Source organism: Rana temporaria, chromosome 5, assembly GCF_905171775.1.
Source record: "Rana temporaria chromosome 5, aRanTem1.1, whole genome shotgun sequence".
NCBI lineage: Eukaryota > Metazoa > Chordata > Amphibia > Anura > Ranidae > Rana > Rana temporaria.
Genome location: NC_053493.1, coordinates 414,497,093 through 414,514,243, shown reverse-complemented (window position 1 = coordinate 414,514,243; position 17,151 = coordinate 414,497,093). Strand labels below are relative to the sequence as shown.

Here is a 17,151-nt window from a genome sequence, read left to right as displayed (position 1 = left end):
AGGACATTATTGGGGAGGTGAAAGGGGCAGAGGACATTATTGGGGGGGGGTGAAGGGGGCAGAGGACATTACTGGGAGGGGGGTGAAGGGGGCAGAGGACATTACTGGGAGGGGGGTGAAGGGGGCAGAGGACATTATTGGGGGGGGGGTGAAGGGGGCAGAGGACATTATTGGGGGGGAGGTGAAGGGGGCAGAGGACATTATTGGGGAGGTGAAGGGGGCAGAGGACATTATTGGGGGGAGGTGAAGGGGCGGGGGGGTGTTGTTCGGCTCATCCCTGTCGGTGACCAATGAGGAGGACAGAATTATGACCTCAGTTGGAGACAAGAAGCCGGCCGCCCTTCGCATACCACGCGGTATGGCGACCGTGAGATCTCCGTTATCCCCGAGCTTAGTACATAAGCCAGCCAATCCCGTGCCAGGAACGTGGGAGACAACCAGCCTTGTGTGATTAGCGGCTCGTGCCGCGGCTGCTCGGGCACTCTATATACAGAGACTGTCCTCCTCTCCTTTCTAGACATCAGGATTCCTCCATTCTTTGTATCCCGACAATATTCAGCCAGGACACCATTCATGTGACCCCGAGATTCACCCAAAAAGTAATATTCTAGTTGGAGGCGGAGCCCGGCATGTCTCCGCCCCTCAGCTTTTCTACACTGTGGGGCAGGGCTGCTGATCAGGTGATACAGCCGGCCCTCCTGTAGTGGGCCCGGGACCCATCCGTTCAAAAGGAGGGCCGGCTGTATTACCTTATTGCTCCCCCTGCGGTGCCCCCCCTGCGGTGCTCCCCCCCCTGCGGTGCTCCCCCTGCGGTGCTGCCGGCTTCTACTTCTCTTTCTCCTGGTTTAGGATCTCTGCCCCTCCTACCTGTTGTCTCCCCCCCCCCCCCGTCCTTTCTCTGCCTCAGGGTTCTGTGTTCAGACCCCCCAACAGGGCACTTGATTAGGAATGGATCTACTGCTGAGGGAGGGGTCTATTGATTCTGGCTGCTGAGAGATCTATTGTTGCTGGCGGGGGGTCTATTGTCGGTGGAGGGGTATTTTGTTGCTGGAGGTTTATTGGGTCTATCGTTTGCTGGTAGGGGATCTGTTGTTGCTGGGGGGGGTCTTATGTCTTATTATGCTGGGGGGGGGGAGTCACTTGCTGCTGGAACAAATCTACAGTTGAGGGAGGGGTCTATTGATACTGGCTGCTCAGAGATCTATTGTTGCTGGGGTGGACCTATTGTTGCTGGCAGGGTATTTTGTCGCTGGGGGTGCCTATTGTTGTGGGGGTCTATTGTTTGCCTGGAAGGTCTATTGTTGCTGGTAGGGGATCTGTTGTTGCTGGGGGGGTGTCTTATGTCTTATTATGCTGGAGAGGGGGGGAGTCATTTGCTGCTGGAACTAATCTACTGTTGAGGGAGGGGTCTATTGATACTGGCTGCTCATAGATCTATTGTTGCTGGGTTGGATCTATTGTTGCTGGGTTGGATCTATTGTTGCTGGTGGGGTATTTTGTTGCAGGAGGCCTATTGTTGCTGGGGGTGTCCATTGTTGTGCGGGGTCTATTGTTTGCCTGGAAGGTCTATTGTTGCTGGTGGGGTATTTTGTTACAGGGGGGTCTATTGTTGCTGGTGGGGTTTTTTCTTACAGGGGGGGGTCTATTGTTGCTGATGGGATATTTTGTTACAGGGGGGGGTCTATCTTCCTTTGTATCTCTGTATTTTCTGTCTGAACAATGGGGTAGATTCGGGTACAGCTGCGCGCTCCTTACGGAGGCGCAGTGTACCCTTTTTACCCTGCGCCTACGCAAATTATTTGCGCTACGCTTCATTCATGAAGCAGTAGCCACGTAATTTGCGTGGGCGCTCTTCAAAAATGCCCGGCGTAAGCGCGCGTAATTTAAATGATCCCGTAGGGGGCAGGAATCATTTAAATTAGGCGCGCTCCCGCGCCGAGCGTAGAGCGCATGCTCCGTCGGGAAACTTTCCTGACGTGCATTGCGGCAAATGACATCGCAAGGACGTCATTTGCTTCCAAGTGAACGTGAATGGTGTCCAGCGCCATTCACGAATCACTTACGCAAACGACGTGAAATTCAAATTTGGCGACGCGGGAACGACGGGTATCCTTTAGCATTGGCTGCCCCTGCTATTAGAACTGGCAGCCTTACGCTAAACACGCCGTACGGAAACTCCGTAAATTGCGTACGCAGGGCCCGTGCAACGTTGTGAATCGGCGTTAGTATGCAATTTGCATACTATACGCTGAGCACAACGGGAACGCCACCTAGCGGCCAACGCAAGAATGCAGCCTAAGATATGCGGGCATAAGAGCCTTATGCCACGCAGATTTTAGGCTGCAGTCGGCGTAACGAGGTTCCTGAATCAGGAGCATTCGTTACGCCGGAGCAAGTAAGCAATTGCGCTGTGTAACCTATGGTTACACAGGCGCAATTGCTTCTTGAATCTGGGCCAATGTTTATAAACGATGTTACTTTGTATCTCTCTGTCTCCTGTCTGAACAATGTTTATAATCTAGAAGAGGGTGGTGGAATGTCGGCAGTGATGCTCAGATCACGTCTCTCCCTCATCACAGAGATCGGCGCCTGACACCAGTGTCACCACAAATCAGACTTAATGATGGAATTAGAAGAGTAATTAGATATGGAAATGGCAAGAAATGATTTATCAGGACGTGTGACACAAATACTTCCACCCTGAATATATTGGACAATATACAATGGGATCCCCTCTATCAGCTCCTCGGAGGCGGGGACTCTGCAGGTCACATGAGCGGTCTCCCCGTCCCCTGAGTTTCCTATAGAGAAGTATAATGTATGGCAGTGATAGACGGAGGCGTCTGCGCTACAGATCTTCTGTATACTGGTCACAGTCCCGGTGACATCACAGTTGGAATGAGATCAGGAATTCATATTTCTCAACGTTATTAATCACACGTTTCCGTGCCGATCGATGACAACGTCACGCCCTCCCCCGCTCCCAGCATTAACCAGTTCATGGAGCACAGCCGTTTCTACATTTTTACACCTCCTAGCACAAGTCCCTCCCATTCCCCCTTCTAGCATAAATCCCCCCACTCTAAATCCCACTCCCAGCACAAATCCCCCCCACTCTAAACCCCCCTCCCAGCACAAATCCCCCCATTCCCCCTTCTAGCATAAATCCCCCCACTCTAAATCCCCCCTCCAAGCACAAATCCCCCCATTCCGCCTTCTAGCATAAATCTCCCCACTCTAAATCCCCCCTCCCAGCACAAATCCCCCATTCCGCCTTCTAGCATAAATCTCCCCACTCTAAATCCCCCCTCCCAGCACAAATCCCCCCCACTCTAAACCCCCCTCCCAGCACAAATCCCTCCCATTCCCCCTTCTAGCATAAATCCACCCACTCTAAATCCCCCCTCCCAGCACAAATCCCTCCCATTCCCCCTTCTAGAATAAATCCCCCCACTCTAAATCCCCCCTCCCAGCAAAAATCCCCCCATTCCCCCTTCTAGCATAAATCCCCCCACTCTAAATCCCCCCTCCAAGCACAAATCCCTCCCATTCCCCCTTCTAGCATAAATCCCCCCACTCTAAATCCCCCCCTCCCAGCACAAATCCCTCCCATTCCCCCTTCTAGCATAAATCTCCCCACTCTAAATCCCCCCTCCCAGCACAAATCCCCCCATTCCGCCTTCTAGCATAAATCTCCCCACTCTAAATCCCCCCTCCCAGCACAAATCCCCCCCATTTTAAATCTCCCTCCCAGCACAAATCCCCCCAAAACCTTTCTAGCACAAATCCCCCCCTCACTCTAAATCCCCCCTCCCAGCACAAATCCCCCCATTCCCCGTTATAGCACAAATCCCCCCGCCCCCCAAATTTACCCTCCTAGCACAAATACCCTCCAATCATCCCTACCTAGCAAGACACCACCCCCCCCCCCCCCCCATAAAAAAGAATTCCCCTCCTAGCACAAATCCTCTTCTCCCACCTCCCCACCATATTCCTCTCAAATCACCTTTCCTAGCACCCCAATCCCCCCCCCCCAAAACAATTTCCGACTCCTGTTGCCCACCAAATTCCCCCACCCAACACAAGTCCCCTCCCCCCAATCACCTTGTGGTGCCCCTGCAACTCACGTTACCACATCTGCCCCCCCCCTGCTGAAATACCCCCTCCCAACACAAATCATTGCCCCCCCCCCAACTCACATGTTACCACAGTGCCGGGGGCAGCCACCCCTCCTGCCCCCCCCACCATAAATTCCCCAAATCACCTTTCCTAGCACCCCCCAAGTTCCTCCCCTAAAACGAATCTTGACTCCAATTGCCCACCAAATTCCTCCACTTAACACAAGTCCCCTCCCCCCAATCTCCTTGTGGTGCCCCTGCAACTCACATGTTCCCAGGGCAGCCGTCCCTCCTGCCCCCCCCCACCATAAATTCCCCAAATCATCTTTCCTAGCACCCCTACCCCCCCTAATTTCCCCTCCCAGAACAATCCTTGACCCCTGTTGCCCACCAAATTCCCCCACCCAACACAAGTCTCCTCCTCCCAATCTCCTTGTAGAGCCCCTGCCACTCACATGTTACCACAGTGCCCAGGGCAGCTGCCCCTCCTGCCCCCCCACCATAAATTCTCCAAATCACCTTTCCTAGCACCCCCCCCCCCCTAATTTCCCCTCCCAGAACAATCCTTGACCCCTGTTGCCCACCAAATTCCCACTCCCAACACAAGTCTCCTTCCCCCAATCTCCTTGTGATGCCCCTGCCACTCACATGTTAGCACAGTGCCCAGGGCAGCCGCCCATCCTGCCCCTCACCATAAATTCCCCAAATCACCTTTCCTAGCACCCCCCAAGTTCCTCCCCTAGAACAATTCTTGACTCCCGTTGCCCACCAAATTCCTCCACTCAACACAAGTCCCCTCCCCCCAATCTCCTTGTAGAGCCCCTGCAACTCACATGTTACCACAGTGCCCAGGGCAGCCGCCCCTCCTGCCCCCCCACCATAAATACCCCAAATCATCTTTCCTAGCACCCCCCAAGTTCCTCCCCTAAAACAAATCTTGACTCCAATTGCCCACCAAATTCCTCCACTTAACACAAGTCCCCTCCCCCCAATCTCCTTGTAGAGCCCCTGCAACTCACATGTTACCACAGTGCCCAGGGCAGCCGTCCCTCCTGCCCCTCCACCATAAATTCCCCAAATCATCTTTCCTAGCACCCCCCAAGTTCCTCCCCTAGAACGAATCTTGACTCCATTTGCCCACCAAATTCCTCCACTTAACACAAGTCCCCTCCCCCCAATCTCCTTGTAGAGCCCCAGCCAATCATACGTTACCACAGTGCTCAGGGCAGCCTCCCCTCCTGCCCCCCCACCATAAATTCCAGAAATCATCTTTCCTAGCACCCCCCCCCCCCTAATTTCTCCTCCCAGAACAATCCTTGACCCCCGTTGCCCACCAAATTTCCCCACCCAACACAAGTACCCTCCCCCTATCTCCTTGTAGAGCCCCTGCAACTCACATGTTACCACAGTGCCCAGGGCAGCCGTCCCTCCTGCCCCCCCACCATAAATTCCCCAAATCATCTTTCCTAGCACCCCTATCCCTCCCTAATTTCTCCTCCTAGAACAATCCTTGACCCCTGTTGCCCACCAAATTCCCACTCCCAACACAAGTCTCCTCCCCCCAATCTCTTTGTGGTTCCCCAGCCAATCATACATTACCACAGTGCCCAGGGCAGCCCCCCTTCCTGCCCCCCACCATAAATTCCCACCAATCATCTTTCCTAGCACCCCCCACCCCCCCTAATTTCCCCTCCCTGAACAATCCTTGACCCCTGTTGCCCACCAAATTCCCCCACCCAACAGAAGTAGCCTCCCCCAATCTCCTTGTAGAGCCCCTGCCACTCACATGTTACCACAGTGCCCAGGGCAGCTTCCCCTCCTGCCCCCCCACCATAAATTCTCCAAATCACCTTTCCTAGCACCCCCCCCCCTAATTTCCCCTCCCAGAACAATCCTTGACCCCTGTTGCCCACCAAATTCCCACTCCCAACACAAGTCTCCTCCCCCCAATCTCCTCGTGGTGCCCCTGCAACTCACATGTTACCACAGTGCCGGGGGCAGCTTCCCCTCCTGCCCCCCCCTCCTTATCCTGGCCCTGCTCTGCCATGTCCTTGTTCAGCTTCACTCCCTGATTACTGGGACACAAGTGATCATGTTAATCTTTTATCTCGTTAGAAGGCTGGTGGTGAAGAGATGACACAGGAAGCTGAATTGCTGCACCAAGAAATAAGTGTCCCCCCAACATTCCCTGCACTGATCCCCCCCTTCCCCTCCCTGATCATCAGCCAATCACACACAGGAGCCCCTGGAGCATATCCCCCCCCACCCCCCATACCTGTCACTACAAGAAGGGAAAATATTCCGGATCTCCTCCCGGGAATTCAGGAACTCTCAGATCTTACATTTCATATATATGAGAAATAAATAGAGAGGTGACCTTACCTGACTTTACTGCGGATGGCGGTCCCCGTCGGTGAGGCGGCACGGAGCGCAGGATGGAGCTGAGCGCAGGATGGAGCGGAGCGCAGGATGGAGCTGAGCGCAGGAATGGAGCCCGGACCTGTCAGGAAACTTTGAAGTGGGAAAGTGATTAGTACATGAGAGGAGTCACAATTCGTCACACATAATAATTACATTCTTTTCCTCTTTCATAATTAATTGCTCCGCCCCAAAAAACGAGAGTGTGCCAGAAACCACAAGAGGAGAATCGCAAGTGCGGAGGATGATACTAATGGGAAACGTTACCGCGGCCAATCAGAAGAGGCGCTGGGAGCGCAAACACAAATGTATACAGAGACGGGAAAATAGCAATTAACTGAAAGAGCTGAACTGAGAACAATTGTGGGCGGAGGACACCGAGGACAGTCACCGGGGAAACGAATCCTGTGTGTGTCCTGGCTTGGAGGTTACCTTTTTATATTATAATAACAATTATTATTATTATTATTATTATTATTATTATTAATTATTATTAATTATAATTATAATAGTAAATAATTATTTTTATTAATAATAATAATAATAATTATTATTATTATTATTAATAATATTTTTATCATTAATAATAATAGTAATTATTATTATTATTATTATTATTATTAATAGTAATAATAATTATTAATAATAATATATTACTATTAATAATAATAATAATAATAATAATTACTATTATTATTAATGATAAAAATATTAATAATAATTATTATTATTATTATTATTATTATTAAAAATAATTATTTACTATTATAATTATAATTAATAATAATTAATAATAATAATAAAAATAATAATAATAATAATAATAATAATTATTATTATTATTATTAATAATAATTATTATTACTATTAATAATAATAATAATTACTATTATCATTAATGATAAAAATATTAATAATAATAATAATAATTAATTATTATTATTATTATTATTATTATTATTAATATTATTATTATTAATAATAAAAATAATTATTTACTATTATAATTATAATTAATAATAATAATAATAATTATTATTATTATTAATAATTATTATTACTATTAATAATAATAATTACTATTATCATTAATGATAAAAATATTAATAATAATTAATAATAATAATAATTAATAACAATAATAATATTAATAACCTATTGCCACCCATGTAAAAAGCAAAAGGGTCAGCTTTAACCACTTAACCCCCGGAACCATATTGCTGGTCAAAGACCAGAGCACTTTTTGCGATTCGGCACTGCGTCGCTTGAACTGACAATTGCGCGGTCGTGCGACGCGGCTCCCAAACAAAATTGGCGTCCTTTTTTTCCCACCAATAGAGCTTTCTTTTGGTGTTATTTGATCACCTCTGCGGTTTTTAGTTTTTGCGCTATGCACAAAAATAGAGCGACAATTTTGAAAAAAATCTAATATTTTTTACTTTTTGCTATAATAAATATCCCCCAAAAACATATATATATAAAAAAACGTTTTTTTTTCCTCAGTTTAGGCCGATACGTATTCTTCTACGTATTTTTCGTAAAAAAAAAATCGCAATAAGCGTCTATTGATCGGTATGCGCAAAAGTTATAGCGTCTACAAAATAGGGGGTATTTTTATGGCATTTTTATTAATATATTTTTTTTACTAGTAATGGCGGCGATCAGCGATTTTTTTTCGGTACTGCGACATTATGGCGGACACTTCGGACACTTTTGACATATTTTTGGGACCATTGGCATTTTTATAGCGATTAGTGCTATAAAAATGCATTGGATTACTATAAAAATGCCACTGGCAGGGAAGGGGTTAACACTAGGGGGCGGGGGAAGGGGTTAAGTATGTTCCCTGGGTGTGTTCTAACTGTAGGGGTGGTGGCCTCACTAGGGGAAATGACTGATCGCTGTTCATACATTGTATGAACAGAAGATCAGCATTTCCCCCCCCTGACAGGACCGGGAGCTGTGTGTTTACACCCACAGCTCCCGGTTCTCGCTCTGTAACGAGCGATCGCGTGTGCCCGGCGGCGTGTGCCCGCCCCCCCCCCTCTTTGTATTGTTTTATTTTTATTTTCCCTCTCCTTTTCTCTCTCTCCCCCCCCACCTCCCCCTCTCTCCACCCCCCATCTCCCTCTCTCTTTATATCTTACTCCCCCATCTTCCTTAATTTCGACCAACACCACTATCTACTTCTCTCTTCTTCTCTTCTCTCTTCTCCACTCTTGAACTTTAGAAGAAAGAAAATAAGGGACCTGGGCTCAGAGACCCGGTATCCTACTAGACACAATTGCATGTACTTGTCCCCCCGGGAAGGAGGATATCTCCTGATGGCATCATACGCCCCATACAGGGGTAATGTTTAGACTACTGTTTGGGACAAGTACGACACTCCATTGTCAGGAGACATAGAAGCTGCATGTCATAATGTATCCTGTTGTTGGGCATGTCGTCCTCTTTGATATATCTTTTTATTTCCTGTGTTCCGTATATGGATTGTTGTATTACTACATGCATCTTTTGTACTGTATTGGCCCATTGGGCCCTATCCCTGTTATAAATAAAAAAATAAAAATAAAATGTTTTTTTTTTAAAAAAAAACAGTAAAGTTAGCCCAATTTTTTTTTTTTTTTTTTTTTTATGTGAAAGATTTTACGTGTTCTTTTTTCTAAGCAAAAAAAAAATAGTGATTCTCATTTTGGCCAGAATCGTGCAGCTTTAGGACACAGACAGCAATAAATGCGGACAGGGGGTCTAATCCCTCTCCAATCTACAGTGCCTTGCGAAAGTATTCGGCCCCCTTGAACTTTGCGGCCTTTTGCCACATTTCAGGCTTGAGCCTAGGTTCACACTGCTGCGAATTCAAAATCGCGGTAAAATGGTTTCGCGGCTGCGATTTTGCCGCGATTTCGGCCGCAATTTAATGTAAATTTGACGTCCCGAAATCGCAAAAAGTAGTGCAGGAACTACTTTTTTAAATCGCAGATGCTGCGTCGCACTGATTAGGACAGTGCCATTGCCGACAATTGCCACCAATTTGAGATGCGATTTGACATGTCAAATCGCATCTCAAATCGTTGAAAATCGTACCCAGTGTGAACCAGGGCTGAAACATAAAGATATAAAACTGTAATTTTTTTTGAAGAATCAACAACAAGTGGGACACAATCATGAAGTGGAACGAAATTTATTGGATATTTCAAACTTTTTTAACAAATAAAAAACTTTCAGTGCAGCAAACTCTCTCCAGAAGTTCAGCGAGGATCTCTGAATGATCCAATGTTGACCTAAATGACTAATGATGATAAATAGAATCCACCTGTGTGTAATCAAGTCTCCGTAAAAATACACCTGCACTGTGATAGCCTCATGCCGCGTACACACGGTCGTTTTATGCGATGTAAAAAAACGACGTTTTTAAAAACGTCAATTTAATTGACCGTGTGTGGGGGAAAACTTTGTTTTATGTCTTGTAAAAAACGACCAAAAAAAATTGAAGCATGCTTCAATTTTATGTGTCGTTTTTCAAAACGTCGTTTTTTACTTCACAGAAATTGACCGTGTGTAGCAAAAAACGTTGTTTAAAAAGACGTTTTTACACCCGCGCATGCCCAGAAGCAAGCTTCAATGGAAAAAGTGGTGAGAACGTAACCTCGCTTTGCTAGAACATTGTGAGAAAAACGATGGTGTGTAGGCAACTTCGTCTTTGAAAATTGAAGTTTCAAAAACGTCGTTTTTTACTTCACAGAAAATGTCGTTTTTTTTCATCACATAAAGTGATGGTGTGTACGGGGCATCAGAGGTCCGTTTAAAGCGCAGAGAGCATCATGAAGAACAAGGAACACACCAGGCAGGTCCGAGATACTGTTGAAGTTTAAAGCCGGATTTGGATACAAAAAGATTTCCCAAGCTTTAAACATCCCAAGGAGCACTGTGCAAGCGATAATATTGAAATGGAAGGAGTATCAGACCACTGCAAATCTACGAAGACCTGGCCGTCCCTCTAAACTTCCAGCTCATACAAGGAGAAGACTGATCAGAGATGCAGCCAAGAGGCCCATGATCACTCTGGATGAACTGCAGAGATCTACAGCTGAGGTGGGAGACTCTGTCCATAGGACAACAATCAGTCCCTGTATACTGCACAAATCTGGCCTTCATGGAAGAGTGGCAAGAAGAAAGCCATTTCTTAAAGATATCCATAAAAAGTGTTGTTTAAAGTTTGCCGCAAGCCACCTGGGAGACACAAACATGTGGAAGAAGGTGCTCTGGTCAGATGAAACCAAAAATCCAACTTTTTGGCAACAATGCAAAACGTTATGTTTGGCGTAAAAGCAACACAGCTCATCACCCTGAACACACCGGGATCCCCACTGTGAAACATGGTGGTGGCATCATGGTTTGGGCCTTCTTTTCTTCAGCAGGGACAGGGAAGATGGTTAAAATTGATGGGAAGATGGATGGAGCCAAATACAGGACCATTCTGGAAGAAAACCTGATGGAGTCTGCAAAAGACCTGAGACTGGGATGGAGATTTGTCTTCCAACAAGACAATGATCCAAAACATAAAGCAAAATCTACAATGGAATGGTTCACAAATAAAAACATATCCAGGTGTTAGAATGGCCAAGTCAAAGTCCAGACCTGAATCCAATCGAGAATCTGTGGAAAGAACTGAAAACTGCTGTTCACAAACGCTCTCCATCCAACCTCACTGAGCTCGAGCTGTTTTGCAAGGAGGAATGGGCAAAAATTTCAGTCTCTCGATGTGCAAAACTGATAGAGACATACCCCAAGCGACTTACAGCTGTAATCGCAGCAAAAGGTGGCGCTACAAAGTATTAACTTAAGGGGGGCTGAATCATTTTGCATGCCCAATTTTTCAGTTTTTTATTTGTTAAAAAAAGTTTGAAATATCCAATAAATTTCGTTCCACTTCATGATTGTGTCCCACTTGTTGTTGATTCTTCCCAAAAAATTACAGTTTTATATCTTTACGTTTGAAGCCTGAAATGTGGCAAAAGGGGCGCAAAGTTCAAGGGGGCCGAATACTTTCGCAAGGCACTGTATCTATAACTAAAAAAAGCCTTTAGTTATACTTTGGCATTCCCTGCGTTCCTTTGCTTATATTGGAAATCCTCTTCTGGGCGGAGCCGGTGTCAGAAGTGAAATCTCACATAAGTCGGTTGGATTGTTTTGTGGTTACTAAGAGTCTTGCACACAAATAGAAGATCCAGGGAGGTGTTTGCGGTGGATTCCCGCAGGGCTCCCTGCACATGTTGCCAGGATAATGAAGGATAATGAGGAATAATGAGGAATCAACGAGGGCCATAGAGACCTGGTGACCACATTCCAGAGGACGAGCGGCCACACAGGCCATTCCAGTACGGCAGGACTCAGATCCCTCTTTGCATTGGTGGTCAGTGGAGAAGGGTCCCTTACATTGGTTGTCATTAAAGAAGGGCTTCCTTAGATTTGTGGTTAGTGGAGAAAATCCTTCTTACATTGGTGGTCAAGACAGAAGGGTCCCCTATATTGAAAGTCAAGGAAGAATGGTCACTCGATGAATTCCCCCTTACAGTAGTGGTCAGCGGATAAGGGTCCCTTAGATTGGTGGTCAGTAGCGAAGATCGCTGTTGCACTGGTGGTCAGTGGAGAAGGTCCCTGTTACACTGGTGATTGGTAGAAAAGATCCCTCCTTTCATTGGTGGTCAGTGGAGACGATCCCTCCTCCTCACATTGGTAGTCAGTGGAGACGATCCCTCCTCCTCACATTGATAGTCAGTGGAGACGATCCCTCCTCCTCACATTGATAGTCAGTGGAGAAGATCACTCCTCAAATTGGTGATCAGTGATGAGTATCCTGTCTTACATTGGTAGTCAATGGAGAAGCCCCCCCCCCCTTATATTGGTATACAGTGGAGAAGGGCCCCCTTAGAATAGTGGTCCCAGGACAAGGTCCACCTTATATTGGTGGTCAAGACAGAAATGTCTCCTATATTGATAGTCAATGCAGAAAGGTCAGTAGATCCATTCCCCCTTACATTAATGGTCAGTGAACAAGGGCCCCTTAGATTAGTTGACAGTAGCGAAGATTCCATTTGCACTGGTGGTCAGTGGAGAAGATCTCTCTTCACATTTGTGGTCAGTGGAGAAGGGCCCCCTTAGATTAGTGGTCACTGTAGAAGGTCCACCTTATATTGGTGGTAAAGACAGAAGGGTCCCCTATATTGATGGTCCAGGCAAAGGGGTCCCTTACATCATTGGTTAGCGAAGAAGGGTCCCTTTCACTGGTGGTCAGTGGAGAAGGGCTCCTTTACATTGGTGGTCAAGACAGAAGGATCCATCACATTGGTTATCATCAGTGGAGAAGGGCTCCTTACAATGATGGTCAAATCAGAGGAGTCCCTTGAATTGGTTTTCTGTGAAGAAAGGCCCCTTACATTAGAGGTCAATGGAGAAGGGCCCACTTATATTGATGGTCATTTTAGCAGAAATCCTTACGTTGGTGGTCAGTATAGAAGGTCCACCCTTACACTGGTGGTCAGTATAGAAGGTCCACCCTTACATTTATGGTCAGTGGAGAAGGTCCACCCACCACCCTTACACCGGTGGTCAGTGTAGAACAGGGGTCTCCAAACTTCCTAAACAAAGGGCCACTTTTCTGTTGTTTAGACCTCAGGGGGCCGGACTGTGGCCAGTGGGAGCAAAAAATGTCCTGGCTTCAATAGGAGCAATAGTGACCCATATTCAGTATTAGGGAAGGAATAGTGTCCCATCATTGGTATCAGTAGGAGGAATAGTGTCCCATCATTGGTATCTGTAAGAGGAATAGTGTCCCATCATTGGTATCTGTAGGAGGAATAGTGCCCCAAGGGCTGGATAAAGGCAAGCAGAGGGCCACATCTGGCCCCCGGGCCGCAGTTTGGAGACCCCTGGTGTAGAAGGTCCACCTTTACATTGCTGATCAGTGGAGAAGGTCCACCCTCCGCCCTTACACTGGTGGTCAGTATAGGAGGTCCACCCTTACATTGGCGGTCAGTGTAGAAGGTCGACCCTTACATTTCTGGTCAGTGGAGAACGTCCACCCACCACCCTTACACTGGTGGTCAGTATAGAAGTTCCACCCTTACACTGGTGATCAGTGTAGAAGGTCCACCCTTATATTGCTGGTCAGTGGAGAAGGTCCACCCTCCACCCTTACACTGGTGATCAATGTAGAAGGTCCACCCTTATACTGCTGATCAGTGGAGGAGGTCCACCCTCCACCCTTACACTGGTGATCAATGTAGAAGGTCCACCCTTATACTGCTGATCAGTGGAGGAGGTCCACCCTCCACCCTTACACTGGTGATTAATGTAGAAGGTCCACCCTTATACTGCTGATCAGTGGAGGAGGTCCACCCTCCACCCTTACACTGGTGATCAATGTAGAAGGTCCACCCTTACACTGGTGATCAATGTAGAAGGTCCACCCTTACACTGGTGATCAATGTAGAAGGTCCACCCTTACACTGGTGATCAATGTAGATGGGTCCACCCTTACACTGGTGATCAATGTAGAGGGTCCACCCTTACACTGGTGATCAATGTAGAAGGTCCACCCTTACACTGGGGATCAAAGTAGAAGGTCCGCCCTTAGGCTGCATTCACACCTGAGCGTCGGTCGTTTTTTCCGGCGTTTTGTCGCGCTTATTCATGCTTATTTGCGCGTTTGCATACAGCGTCGTCCGACGTTTTTGTACTTCAACGTTTTTTATTTTAGCCAATAGGAAAAAAGATCATCTTTTCATCACTTGTTGCTATGTTGGTAGATTTTTTTTATCTTCTGCCTGGGTGAAATGTTCTATTGATTAAAGCGAAAAAACGCCCGTAGCAAACGCTCATTGTCGCGCTAGTCGCTTGAATCGAGCGTTTCCATTACTTTCTATGGGAAATACAAATGCTCAAAATTGACCAAACCGCCCGATACGCCTGACAAAAAAGGGTCCGGAACTTGTTTGAGCTTCAGGCGTTCGGCTTCAGGCGTATTGGAGTGGAGATGTGAACCATCTCCATAGGCAATAATGTATTTTTTCCCCTCTAGCGTATTTGAGCGTCGCGCTTCAGGCTAAAAAACGCTCAGGTGTGAATGCAGCCTTACACTGGTGATCAATGTAGAAGGTCCACCCTTACACTGGTGATCAATGTAGAAGGTCCACCCTTATATTGCTGGTCAGTGGAGAAGGTCCACCCTTATATTGCTGGCCAGTGGAGAAGGTCCACCCTTATATTGTTGGTCAGTGGAGAAGGTCCACCCTCCACCCTCACACTGGTGGTCAGAGGAGAAGGTCCACCCTTCGTTTGATGGTCAGTAGAGATGGTCTTCACTTACACTGGATGACAGTGGAGAAGGGCCCACAAACAGTTGATGAAAAAAAGCTTAAAAAAAAAGAAGACAAAAGCAGCCACCACATATAAGAACTGGCAAGCTGCAATATAATAATTCTGGATTTAATACCCCTTTTAAACTACACGTCCATCTAAGACTTTCCAATACACAAGGTGACAACGCTGCTGTGCAATTCCATTGCAGAGCGAGCAGCATTGTTGTCACTCTATGGTACAAGGAGAGAAGGAAGGATCGCTGTGTTGATGGCGTGAATGGACGGTAACAGATCTCTCCTTGTTATGTTCTCAGGAATTCCACTTTTACTGATATCTGCCCAAACTGGATATGATAGTTGGGAGGAGCCGCGTTCTTATTCTCCAGGTTTTGTCTTGCCTGGGGGGGTCTTTTCTGGACAACATTACAAAGCCGGTATTACAGGAGAGACAGGTCCGAGTACAGGGTCCCCAACCAACACCGACCCCGGTGGGGGGGCTACGGGCCCTCCAGCCAAACCTGAAATACGGGCCAGGATGTTTATACAATGTGTCAGGACGAATGAATCCGCTGCAGGGCGGAGGGCGAGGCCGACTGACTGACAGAGGAGCACAATCCCTGCGAATGTGTACAATGGAAACAATGTCATACGGATGGATCCTCCCTGCTCAGCTATTCATGTCCTCACATCGGACTGTCAGCTCCTGGGACAAGCTCTCACTCCTATTGTCTCTCTCATTAGAAGCCTTCTTCTGTGCAGCTCTACTGCTTGGCTGGGAGGGGATGCTGGGGCTTGTAGTTCCTATGCAGCTGGAGCCAGAGCTGGAAAAGTCAAGGAAATTTGGAAAAGGCGTCCCCATTGGGAAATTTGGGATATCCCGTCTAGGGTGACCACGTGTCCCCGGATTGCCCGGGACAGTCACGCATTTTGCAGGTCTGTCCCGGGCACATTCATTCCAGGACAATGCAGTGCCAGAAGAATTTTGGGTGCCGTGTCAGTAAAGTCCAATCTGGCAGGTTGGCAACACTGGTGGGAACACTCCACTGAGGCGGAGGCACACAGAAGTTGGTGGGAACACTCCAAAAGGGTGGTGACACACACAGGTAGGTAAGAACACTCCATGGGGACGGGGACACACAGAAATAGACTGGAAAACTCCATGGGGGCGGAGACACACACAGGTGGGTGAGGAGCACTCCGTGAGGGCGGGGACACCACGCTGATGAGGACACTCTATTGGGGCAGGGGCACATAGAGGTAGGAGGGAACACTCCATAGGGGCGGAGATGCTTTGGGATGGGTAGGGACATTACATGTTGGCGGGAACACCTGGTGGGTGGGAACACTCTATTGGGGTGGGGGCATACAGAGGTGGGCGGGAGCACTCCATGAGGGCAGGGACACCAGGCTGATGAGAACACTCTATTGGGGCAGGGGCACATAGAGGTGGGAGGGAACACTCCATAGGGGTGGAGACACTATACTATGGGTAGGGGCATTCCATGTTGGCGGGAACACACAGGTGGGTAGGAACACTCCACTGGGGCAGGGGCACACAGAGGTTGGTGGGAACACTCCATGGGGGTGGGGTCACACACAAGTAGGTAAGGAGCACTCCGTGAGGGCGGGGACACCAGGCTGATGAGGACACTCTATTGGGGCAGGGGCACATTGAGGTAGGAGGGAACACTCCATAGGGGCGGAGATACTTTGGGATGGGTAGGGACATTCCATGTTGGCGGGAACACACTGGTGGGTGGGAACACTCCACTGGGGCGGGGGCACACAGAAGTTGGTGGGAACACATGGGGGTGGTGACACACACAGGTAGGTAAGAACACTCCATGGGGACGGGGACACACACACATAGGCTGGAATACTCCAAGGGGTGGGGACACACACAGGTGGGTGAGAACATTCTAATGGGGTGGGGGCATACAGAGGTGGGCGGGAGCTCTCCATGAGGGCAGGGACACCAGGTTGATGAGAACACTCTATTGGGGCAGGGGCATATATGGGTGGGAGGGAACACTCCATAGGGGTGGAGACGCTTTGCTATGGGTAGGGGCATTCCATGTTTGCGGGAACACACAGGTGGGTGGCAACACTCCACTGGGGCAGGGGCACACAGAGGTTGGTGAGAACACTCCATGGGGGTTGGGACACACACAGGTAGGTAAGGACACTCCATAGAGGCGGGGACACACACAAGTACGTGGGAAGACTCCATGTACCAAGGGATACACGGGTAGGTA

At 47.8% G+C, this 17,151-nt stretch overlaps 1 protein-coding gene across 1 annotated transcript in view; it reads right to left on the bottom strand.

Annotated features, from left to right (window-relative positions):
- EPPK1 (epiplakin 1) overlaps positions 1–6,629 on the bottom strand; it is a 79,114-nt gene extending 72,485 nt beyond the window's left edge. The window contains exon 1 of the mRNA XM_040355097.1: positions 6,501–6,629. The gene's annotated coding sequence lies outside the window, so the exon portion shown is untranslated. The remainder of the gene's footprint in view (positions 1–6,500) is intronic.
- Between the last annotated feature and the right edge of the window lie 10,522 nt (positions 6,630–17,151).